Below are 12,095 nucleotides of genomic sequence, written 5' to 3'. Positions count from 1 at the left end.
CTTGTGGTAACCATTAACCCATTCTAGAGCAAGAAGTAAGGAAACAGAAAACGAATGGAATAGAGATGTACAGTTCCAGGTTCCTCTCCGGGGGCTTTGAGAAGTTATAGAGTATATGGAATAATAGCATAGCATGTATCATTTTAGTCCATTAAAGTCAAAAATGTCATCCAATCCCTCTGCAAAGGTAACATTAATAGGTAGAAAAAGCCGAATACAATACTGTGTACAACAACTGACTTGTACTTAAAAAAATAAATAAATAAAAGTCCAGTTGTGTCAAATGTACAATTTCCAGTATGGTCCTTGTGTTCATCTCTGGCGTTTCACAGCCTGCATTACAGAACACAACTAAACAGAGCATTGATTGGGTTCAGTGGGGCTCAAAAGAAAATGCCAGCGTTCATTAGCAATTTTCTACCCCCAGGGAATAGAAATTACTAAATATAAGTGATTTAATAAAAATTAGGGGGGGGGGAGGGTGGGGGAGGAAGAGGTCCATGCCATGTTGTGGCCTTTTATCACAAGAAAAAAAACAAACAAACAAACAAAACATGCATAACCCAAAAGCAAATGCAGTGGTGGCAAGGAAAGCAGGCATGCACGAAGAAAATGAAATCAGCCAATATACATTTTACATAGAAGCAGCCTGGAAGAGATGGGTGTATGCTCAACGATGACCTGCCTAGATGTCATATGCAGAAAGGGACTTACCTCTGCAGAATAAAAGGCCAGTTTGTGCTGACCCCATGGGGTCAAACTGATTTAAATAATTAAACCTGGAACTGTCACCCACCCCCTGTAAATAATAGCCCCGAAGACATCAAGATCAGATTGCTAGTGAAAAGCTGGCCACTTGCAGGGTTGCAATTTATCTCTCTTTTCTTCTCTCCTTTGTGCTGAGAGGCATCAGGAAATGTGCCATCCAAGAGGTCTCCCCAACCACTCAGCACTCCATGTACAATACAAAGTGACTCAGGGAAACAGAAGACAAACAGCCAACTGTTCGGATTTAACACCAAGGCGGCCTAAACATTGTAACCTACCTGGATCTAATCATTCAACTATTGCCAAAAGCTTGCACGTGGCACTTTATAATTAAAAACCAACAAAGAAAAGAAAGGGGGTGGGGGTGCAATAATTACACAGATGGCAGGAGAAGCAGTTCCTGATCTTAACCCCATGGCAAGAGACAAAGACCAAAGCCCAGATCTCCCAAAATGAAGATCTTCTACAAACGTCTCCAGGTAACGATATGTGCCAGCTCACACACTAGCTGCCATGTAGCAATTAAAACAATAAATAATTCACCAACCAAACACCCTTGGAACAGTACCTATATCAGCACGCAAATTACCCAGGCTCCGCGGGACAACAAGATAAAGTGCTTTCCAGAACAACCTCCAAAAGCTGCAGTTACCGGATATTAAATTAAAACAAAAATCAGTTTTATGACAACAGGACATGTTATACTTTATGTAAGGCCTGCTTTGCATTTTGAGACAGAATTGCTTTTTTTATTCTAAACCTAAATACACTACAACTCCCTCTAAAAAGTCTCCGTATGGAAAGCCTTCAACAAAATGCAAATATAAAACAGAGTTTGCTTACTATGCAAAAGAAATGTGTTATATGTATGAGTGCAAAATCTTTCCATAAGAGCCCACTCTTTCTTTATTTGGGTCAGGTTTTTATTTTTAGATCCACTCCACTAAAAAACATTTTTTTAAAACATTTTTAATGCTATTTTGGGTGGCAGTGAGATTTCACCCAGCATATAATAAGGTAACAATATGAACTTTATAGTTGTTTGTCCAAAACTTCAAAAAGGGGAAAAGAATAGTAATCACCTGATGAATCCCCCAATGCTCTGATGGTTCGGCTGGTGCTTGTGAACAGTCCTGCAGGGAAGACGCGACTATAAATTTGAGCAAAAAGATCCGCACAGCGATGGTTAAGTGTTGGAGTCTGTATGCCTGTAGTCCTATTAAGCTGGCAAATACTAGGCTCCATGATGTTGTGGCCTACTTCAAGTAAACGCCAGAGGTGCCCAAAACGCCACCCACAAGAGTGCAGATTGCCCTGGTTTGGCTGGAAGCACAATTTATTTTTTGCTCAATTCTACGTGCCAATCATGCACATGTACCACTGCTGCTAATCACTGTCCACTTAGAGGCACGGTCAGCATGTCATCACTGCAGGAAAGTTCACAAAGACCAGTAGAACCAACAAGTCGGTAACAGTCGAGTTTCAATTAATTTGCAAATGTATCACATTCTTTGCTGCCAGTTTTTTGAAAGACAGAGTAGGTGCACATGGTCAGTAATTAGCAGCGCTCTGGACGCAGCACATATCCACTGCGTCCAAAGTGCTGCCGGCTTTTGAACACAGATTATTACGCATGTATTCATTGAACCACACGGAATCACAGCGTCGAATACATTGTATTGGTGAGATTTATCTTGCGGAGACTAAGCGTCTCCACAAGCTAAATCGACATGTTGTGGCCTGGAAAGACGCGCCGCATGTCCATCTCCTCGGGTGATCTGCAGGCGTCTCTGGATGCATAGTGGGACATGGGATTTCTTGAAAACCCATCCACTATGCTGCAACATCTGGCCGCTGCGGGTTAGATGCTGAAGTACAGAAGTGATTACTGAACGTGGGAACGTACCCTTATTTGAGAAGCTAAAATGCAAGTAAAGTCTTAAGTGTACGTTTTCCCCCAAAATACTGGTCAATACAATGTAATATCTACCCCCGTGGATATGTGTGAATGAATCCTAAAAAGGAGCTATAGGTGATTGTTTACGTAAATGTGAACAACATGTCAGATTATGAAGAACATAAATCCATGAAAAGTCCATTTAAGGCTTCTTTCACATTAGCGTCGGAATTTCCCCGTCGCAATGTGTCGGGGAGAGATTCCGACGCTAGCGTTTGCTGCATTGCACAATGGAGGCAGTGGATGCATTTTTCCGGCGCATCCGCTGCCCCATTGTAAGGTGCGGGGAGGTGGGGGCAAAGTTCCGGCCGCGCATGCGCGGTCGGAAAAAGCGGTCCGTCGGGAGAAAAAAAACGTTACATGTAGGGTTTTTTTCTCCCAACGGTCCGCCAAAGCACGACGCATTCGTCGCAAGACAGATGCGAAGTGTGCAAATCCGTCGCAAATGCGTCGTCAATAGAAGTGTATGGGGAAAAAAGGCATCCTGCAAGCACTTTTGCAGGATGCGTTTTTTCTGCAAAACGACGCATTGTGACGGATTTTAAAAAACGCTAGTGTGAAAGTAGCCTTAGTTGGTGAAATACTTTATATATTCTCTGCTCACCATGATCCGGTGAATTTAGATGTTTCCTATACTGTATTTATACGTCACATATAGCACATACACATTTGGAAGAGCGGTCTCAGCTGGTGAACGCATTTTAACCTTGCTGACAACTCACACAATGGTTCAGAGTACAATACAATTCAGTAAGGAACTGAACATACAACTTGAACAAAGGTGGCCAAATTAACACAGAATGAAGGGAACAGTCTGTAAGATTTAGATTCAAGAAAATGATTGTAATAAGTTACAGTAGGTTTTGGGATTTTATTTTATTTTTTTTTTTTTAAAGGTGAACAAAGTGTGTAGCTCCTTCTCTGCCAGGACACTGGTAAAAAAGCAGATAGAAACATGTTTGTAAGAGGGAAAAGAATGCCACCCGTGTCATAAGGTTATAATTTCAAACAGGCTTCTGCCTAGAAGGAGAGCCAGGGGCACAAGGAGGGAAAGAGTGACGACTGTATGCTTTACATTCCAGGTGTGCTGCTAAGCCAGTAACATCCACAACCATCACACATTTAGGCAAAGTTATGGCTCTCAAGACTTTTCACCTAAACGTGTTGTATTCCAGTCACTAGGAAAACAGGGAAAAAAGTGGAGTTTAGCAGGTCCTGCAAAATGAAAGCGGATGTTTTGGCATATGAACTCAGCAGGTATATAAGGATGTAAGACCATGTATTCATACATTGCTTCTTCTTCTGTAACTACAGCAGAGCGCAGCCAGACCCTGTATCACCCCCATATACTGGGATTGTATAGAGCTGCTCACACATTGACCACAAATGCTTCTTACAGACCGCTTACAATTTTAGTTCTATGGATTTCAGATCTGTGTGAACCCTGGATACATAAAGGGGTATTCCGATCTCTTACATTTATGACATTTGCACAGGATACGCTATGAGTGTATATAATGGCTGCGGATACCACAAATGAGACATGGATCTAGAAAGTTGGGCGAAAATCACAACACAAATGAAGGTCTCACTTCCATTTTTAATAGGAAATCGGCAGTACTCACACGGAGAATATTTTAAGTGCTCATTTGTATTTATTTAGTCACCGTACACTATTTCACTATTGTTTAGGTCATTGTATAGTGTATAAACATTAATTCCTTATATTTTCACTTTACCTCCAGCGACATTTAAAAAAAAAAAAGACCCAGAAAGGGTCGAAACGTAAAATTCGACTTGTTGCTCTATATTCTGCTACCCAGAACTTTGGCGAAATATTGTATGGTAACAAAATAAATACAATTATTTAAAAATAAAAATCTCAGTGCGAATAAGGCTGATTTCTTTCTATTTGACTTAAAGGGAACCTGTCCGATCCACCTTGCCGTCCAATCCATCAGCCTTCCGCTATGTGTGATTAAACTCCCTCCCTAACCATCACTGTATAACATAATTCATTTAAATAAATGCTTTAAAAAAAAATAAATAAAAAAAAGCATTTATAACCTCCAATTTCCTTATGCTAATGAGGACTTTGACAAGTCAATGGGGAGTTAGTTGCCCCAGACTAGTCAGCCCTCTTTCTATGTCATCACGCCCCTGTTGGCGTGATAACAATTTGCACAAGTGGCGTCATCGCCACTCATGCAAATCAGCGCAGGTGCGCCGATCATTCCGGAAGGGTCACTGCATGTCTGAAGCCGGGTGTAGACTTCCTGGCTTCAGAGACGCATTGCGCATGACCGGAAGCCATCTTCTGAACTTCGGGATATATGCAGTGCCCGGCTCTGAAGTCGGGAAGCATACGCCTGGCTTCAGAGACGCAGCAACGCTGCCGTAATGAGCGGTGCGCCTGTGCAAGACTGGCATCAGCTGGCAATGATGCCGCTAGTGCAAATTATGTTATCGCGCCCACAAGGGCGTGATCACATGGAAAGAGGGCTGACTAGTCTGGAGCAGATAACACCCGACTAGTCAAAGCCCTCATTAGCATAGGGAAAGCATAGGTTAAAAAAAAGAATTTATTTAACCAAATTATATTATACAGAGATTAAGCACACATAGCTGAATTCTGCTGGATTGGAGGGCATGGGGGACCGGACAGGTTCCCTTTAATTGGGAATCTCCGGTTCAGCCCTCACCCCTCTCTACCCAATGCTGTTGTCAAAATAGGTATGTGAAAAACTGGTACAGCTGCCATCAGTGAATCAATCCGTGCATCACCAGTGTTTTTCCAGTACGGTTAAGGAAAGAATTACGGTAAATTGCAAGCTTCTCCTACACTTTGCCATGTTAAACACGTACAGCACACGGACGCCATCCTTGTGCTGCATGCATTTTTCATGGACCCATACATTTGTGTTGGCCATTGTCATCTGTGCTGCTAAAAAATTTTTTTACAGGGACATGCGTACAGCAGCACAGGCTATAAATGGGACGTGTGCAATCCATGAAAAGATGGATGCCACATGTAATGGAGACACAGATGTATGAAGGAAGCCAAATGGGAGCTCCAAACACCACCGCACCTACTACACAGCTACGATGTATCCGGTGTGTCCTGTGCATATACAGATATGCCCGTTTATACAGCACCAACATATTCTGCAGCATTTTACAGACATTGTGAGCCCCAATGGGGCTAAATTCTCTATCAGAATGTCTTTGGATATGGCGTAAATGTACAAGTTGGGATCACCTCTTTACTGCCAAATTGTTTTAGGATTCAAGCGGAATTCAGTGATCTGTAGCAAAGAGAAAGAAAAATGAGCAGTAATGGCCAATCAATGCGACAAGACAGGGAAAAGCAGATGCATTGCTGTCATTGGGATACAAAATATTAAAATATTTCCAAATTATACTTTGTATACACAAGATGACAAGGATATTGACCTTAAAAATGAAACATGCAAAAAAAACGTAAATATGCATAAGGGTCGATCGATGATTGGAGTAATAGTCCAATAGCTCATTCAAATGTCAGTGATTTTTCAGGTATGCAAAAAATGGTCTGAATTTCAGCGTTTTTTGTTTTTTTTAATTCGATTTTTATCATGTTCCTAACAGTCCATGAAAAACCAGACACAAATGACATTCGACAGCTGTCAGATTTATTCATGGACCCATAAACTTACATTGGTGAGTTTGATCCGTGGCTCAAATCAAAATTAGACAATGTCTCCATGATTATGTGCAGACTGTTCAGTCCACAAAAACACCTGGACGTGTGAACACCCACATATAGGTACGACTTCTATCTGTAAAAAACATGTACAGAACTAGTACGTGAAAAACTGATGTCTGAATGAGCCCTTACGATGGGGTCACAGGTCTATAAAAAGAGCAAACGTGTAATGTTGCGTGCGCCTTTTTTTGTCAATGGAGAATAGATAAAGTCATAACGTGCCCCCTCATGACTTGCGAGTCGCCATGTAGCAGTGGTGAACGCACCAATATGGCTACGCGGAGAACGGATTGCGTGAATTGGCATTTACTGCTCTAGAGGAATCAGCACTAATATATGCGTCCTTACATGTACGAGAAATTTACATGGTTTCTATTATTAATAGAAAAAAAAAACCCCCCGAGGTCACAAAGGTTATGATGCCTGTAGAGAAATAGGCTGACATTGTACCTGCGCCAGCAGAGAAATAAGCGCTGATCGACACAAGCCACTTTCTCGGAGACAGGGATCAGGAGTGAGAATTCTGTAACACATCAGCATAATTGATCGAACATCTCCGGATATCCAGAACTAATTCACTACATGGAAAACGTGCCATAGGGGCCGATTCTGGAGCCGACATCCTAACCTTATTAACGGGGTATAGCAAATGTCATGACATGTCACGATAGAAGCCTGGCCGAAGCCTCCAGGTAAATCCCCCGATCTTACGACGGGCATTGTACAACGGGCAACGCACACACCCCTCCAAGACCTAGAAATGATCTGACGAAGCAAATATTGGCCTTCTTATTTACCTTAATACCATAGCAGAGCAGGTTCCCATCCCTACAACACACACATGCGTGAGAAGCATAAAGATCGCATACGTAGCAAAGCAACGCTCGCAGATTAACCCTCTCAAGCCTGAAATTCACGCCAGATCAGCAAGTACAGGCACAGACCGATGCCTACAAATAAATAAGAAATGTCACCAAATCCAGAAGACAATGCTGTAATTAGGCTGTCAGGTGCAAGGCTCAGGTGAGCAGCGGAGCCCGGCGCGGAGCAATGGGTGTCAGTCAGCAGGGAAGGAGTTAACAGCCTCTGCAATCGCCCGGCAGTGGGGGGCTTTAGACTTGTACATACTGGGAATCCATTAGGGTTACACTAATGTTTTCCTTGTGGCTAATAAACAAACAATATAGAAAGTGTACAGAAACCTACGAATAGTTACTAATAAGAGCATTGTACCAAGGCTTCCCCTGGCACACATGGGCACCACCTACAAGTGCCAGGCACAAGCACTTGGAGGGTTTTTGAACCCAGTCCCTAAGACCAGTAAAGTCTCAGGCACCCCTCCTCCGCCCCAAGGAAGCCCACTCTGTGCCACTGAGGTGGGGTGGCTGTGGCCAGCTGGCAGGAGAACTGATTAAGATAAGCTCCACGCCCACCCCACACACCTACCATCCACACAACATACCAACTCCCCTCCCCCATAGTGAGACCAGTATTGCACCCATACACCCACTCTTCCTATGGACGTGCCCTGTGGATACCCACCCCCACCCGTGCACTATTATGCCCGTCTGTACCCACAAAGAAAAAGTGTGAATGCACGTATACACGGAGCATTGGTCTCCGCATACATGATACGTGCCCCCATTACAGCGCGCAGGGGGCCGGGCAGGGCTCTGCACGAGCCCAAACATCGCCTATACCCATGCACCATCCTTCACACACTGTGCCCCTATGCCAAGCAACAGTCACCACGTATTCCCTCCGTGCTCACCCTGCCAACAGCTTTCCCCTGAAGCCCCACTCCCACCCGTGCCCCCCGGTTACCTTACTGCATGTGAGCGGCTCTGTCAGTGCAGCCCGAGCTCCTCATCTCACAGCCACCCGGCCGCCATCTTCAAGCGTGACGTGGGGACTCACCCCTGACCTGCAATATGAACAGGAGCCAGAGAGGAGAGAGCGAGGGAGGAGGGCACGGGGGAGGGAGCAGGGAGAGGAGGGCACAGGACACAGAGGAGAGGGCGGCACGAGTGGGGAATGGCACAAGAAAGGAGGAGAATGGAGTGAGGAAGCTGCAGACGGGGCACAGATGTAGCTGAGGAGGGGGCGCGGGCACAGGAGTGGCACCGTGTACATCTCTGACATCACTGAGGGGCTGCAGAGAACGGAGACCCCCACTCAGGCTTACACATATCGCCATTGGGTGGTCTCCTCTAGCTATGGCTGGTAAAGGCAGGGACCCACCTCTGGCCCATGCCCACGTATATTTGCATTGCATTCACCAGATCTGTGGAGGGTTTAGAAGATGCCATTTTGTGGTACCATCTTTGGCCAGGTTCACATGTGCACGATGTCTTCTGCTGGACGTATACGCCCAAAGCGGAAAAAAAGACAACTGTATTCAGACATAAATATGGCAGCGTACCCATAGACACCAATGGGCAAAATGTAATAAAAATCCCCTCTATTCAGACGTATATATGGCGGGGTACCCATAGACACCAATGGGCAAAATGTAATAAAAATCCCCTCTATTCAGACGTATATATGGCGGTGTACCCATAGACACCAATGGGCAAAATGTAATAAAAATCCCCTCTATTCAGACGTATATATGGCGGGGTACCCATAGACACCAATGGGCAAAATGTAATAAAAATCCCCTCTATTCAGACGTATATATGGCGGTGTACCCATAGACACCAATGGGCAAAATGTAATAAAAATCCCCTCTATTCAGACGTATATATGGCGGTGTACCCATAGACACCAATGGGCAAAATGTAATAAAAATCCCCTCTATTCAGACGTATATATGGAGGCGTACCCATAGACACAAATGGGAAAATGTAATAAAAATCCCCTCTATTCAGACGTATAGATGGCGGTGTACCCATAGAGTCCAGTGGGCAAAATGTAATAAAAATCCCCTCTATTCAGACCTATATATGGCGGTGTACCCATAGGCACCAATGGGAAAATGTAATAAAAAGACCCTATAGTCAGACGTATATATGGAGGCGTACCCATAGAGTCCAGTGGGCAAAATGTAATAAAACCCCCCTCTATTCAGACGTATATATGGCGGTGTAACAATTTTATAGATACCAATGGGCAAAATTTTATTAAAAAACCCTATATTCAGATGTATATATGGCGGCGTACCCATAGACTCCAATGGGCAAAACGTAATAAAAAAAAATGTTCTGTTGACTGTGTTTTGTCAGGTTGTGTTTTTCTGGACTTACAGAAAAGCCTAGTTGACCATGTCGCACCCAAAAATCGTTAAGTAAGTCGACTATGTATTTTGTCTCCATTCTCAGTGGACATTTTGAAAAGCACTGCCATAAATATATGTTTTTAATGAATTTGGTAGGGAAAAAAAAGGTTTAGACTGTCTGGGGTGAACAAAGGAGAAGCTTCACCACACCCCAAGTGTTTCCTGCCTATAAACTAGTAAAAACTAGTTGACAAAATAAAGGTTACTTCTTAATGTAAAATGTATAGAGTTGTAGATAGATGTATCACATACACTAATGTATACACGATAATATAGGCAGGCGCAGGTGACTTTTGCATAGATTTCTAAGGTATACGTCCGACACACACACCCTACATCTGCAGGCATACAATGTGAATCTACATGTACACCTGGGTAAATTATGCCACACAAACTTTTACTGTTAAAATTCCAAGTTATACCCCCAAATATGTCTTATAAACACAGATATTTACTGACCGGCATAATGCAAAGAGCATTTAATGCTACACACAACCGCAAGTATTAAAAAAAAAAAAATACAACAAGACTAAAAAGTGCACCCTCATGCCACAGAAAATGACTTGATGACTTGCTAGATCACCGGTATTGAAAAATATTGCACCAAAACTTTAGAAAAAACAATTGTGCCATTTGTATTTAGTGTAAGTGATGAAGCCTCATGGGCTGTAATGCATCATCCTCATCGCCTGATTGTAGACGGAGACCTATAGATTCTCTTTGCATGAAGCAGCTGAGCCCCCATCTTACTGTTATTTGCATATGGGATACATACATTTTCTGACACTGTGGCAGAGTGGGGGCTGTGCGTCCTTGTGAGCAGGGATGGTCTGGCATTGGTGCATAATAAGGTACAGGAATGATGGGCCACTGCAAACAATTCACCCACCCCCCATGTGGGCAAGCCTGAGCGTCTCCTGCATTGCATATCAAATGTCAGCCATAGACCCTGCTCTGAGGGCTGAACGGATATACTGGTTTTTTGCATCATCTGTAGGGTGTTAAAAAAAAAAAGGTAAATTGTGCTATGTATATACTAAAATACATATGCAAAATACCTATTTGCATGGGTAAAATAGGTTCTGTAGCACAGGCATAGAATATATACATTAATGATGCTGTCAATTCAAATAGGTTTTCATTGTAATGCTGTGCGGAACAGCGAAAGGCTGTAGATTATCAGCATATATTATCTATACAATGCCAGGAGGGACATGAGTCAGGAACATGTTCATTGTCATACTACTCTGTAAGTGAAACAACTACATCAGGTTTAGCCAGTGGCTGATGTGCGCCATTATTTGGTGTAATAAATACATTAGGTTACATGCAGTCATCTATCCATGTCTTTCAATAAGGCACCCAACCATATTATAGCTCTATACCAGGGGTGGGGAATCTTTTTTTCTGCCAAGGGTCATATAGATCAGGGGTCCCCAACTCCAGTCCTCAAGGCCCACCAACAGGTCATGTTTTCAGGATTTCCTTTGCATTGCACAGGTGATGCAATTATTACCTGGGCAAGACTAAGGAAATCCTGAAACCATGACATGTTGGTGGGCCTTGAGGACTGGAGTTGGGGACCCCTGATATAGATATTTATACCATCCTTCGGGGGCCGTACAAACTCCGCCCACAAAGTACATCCTGACTCCGGCACTGGTGTCAGGATGTAATCTTACATTGCATGCCCTTCAATGTTCAGTAGTGAACACTGCGTGTGTGTGCTAACAGAGCAAGAAGAAACTAATGAGCTGGTGGTAATCAAAATACAGCTCCCTGCCCAAGAATGGGGTCCCTGAGAAACTGCCCGGGGGCCTGATAAAAGGGCATTGAGGGCCGTTGTTACGGAACCCCACCGCACCAAGAATATGTTGTGCAGTTATATGTATGTATAATAGGTTCCAGGTGAGATGCATGTCCCTAGTGCATCAGCCCACAGCCTGTGCCCCTGGGCAGAGAGGACTAGATATTCCCCTTTTGACCTTCCCCACCTTTGTAATTCCCACAGTAAATATCGGCAGGCTCTGGCCACCTGCGGCTATGGTAATGTATGTCTGGCCTGCCGCTTTTCAATTGGCCCGCCCTCTGTATCTGTGTGATATATATTCTGTGTCCTGTGAGTAAAGTGTTGTCATACTGGAAATATGTGTAGACGCAGTGATCTTTTATATGCGCCCATGTAATCAAGGAATTCCAGCCAGCGTCCTTCATTCCGACTCCAGCCAAAGCAGAGTGGACCTCCTGAAACATGGGGTGGTACTGAAAGAGGTACTCCAGCACGGCAGACCCCGTTACAGCCGTAAATGGCCCTGGGGCCTGAGGTTCCCCACCCCTGCTCTATACAA

At 43.8% G+C, this 12,095-nt stretch overlaps 1 protein-coding gene across 1 annotated transcript in view; it reads right to left on the bottom strand.

The window, feature by feature from the left end:
• The window catches only part of HIC2 (HIC ZBTB transcriptional repressor 2), a 52,613-nt gene extending 44,236 nt beyond the window's left edge, over positions 1–8,377 (bottom strand). Inside the window, exon 1 of the mRNA XM_069756715.1 lies at positions 8,295–8,377. The gene's annotated coding sequence lies outside the window, so the exon portion shown is untranslated. The remainder of the gene's footprint in view (positions 1–8,294) is intronic.
• Between the last annotated feature and the right edge of the window lie 3,718 nt (positions 8,378–12,095).

Source organism: Ranitomeya imitator, chromosome 1 (genome assembly GCF_032444005.1).
Source record: "Ranitomeya imitator isolate aRanImi1 chromosome 1, aRanImi1.pri, whole genome shotgun sequence".
NCBI lineage: Eukaryota > Metazoa > Chordata > Amphibia > Anura > Dendrobatidae > Ranitomeya > Ranitomeya imitator.
This window is presented reverse-complemented; position numbering and strand designations above follow the sequence as displayed.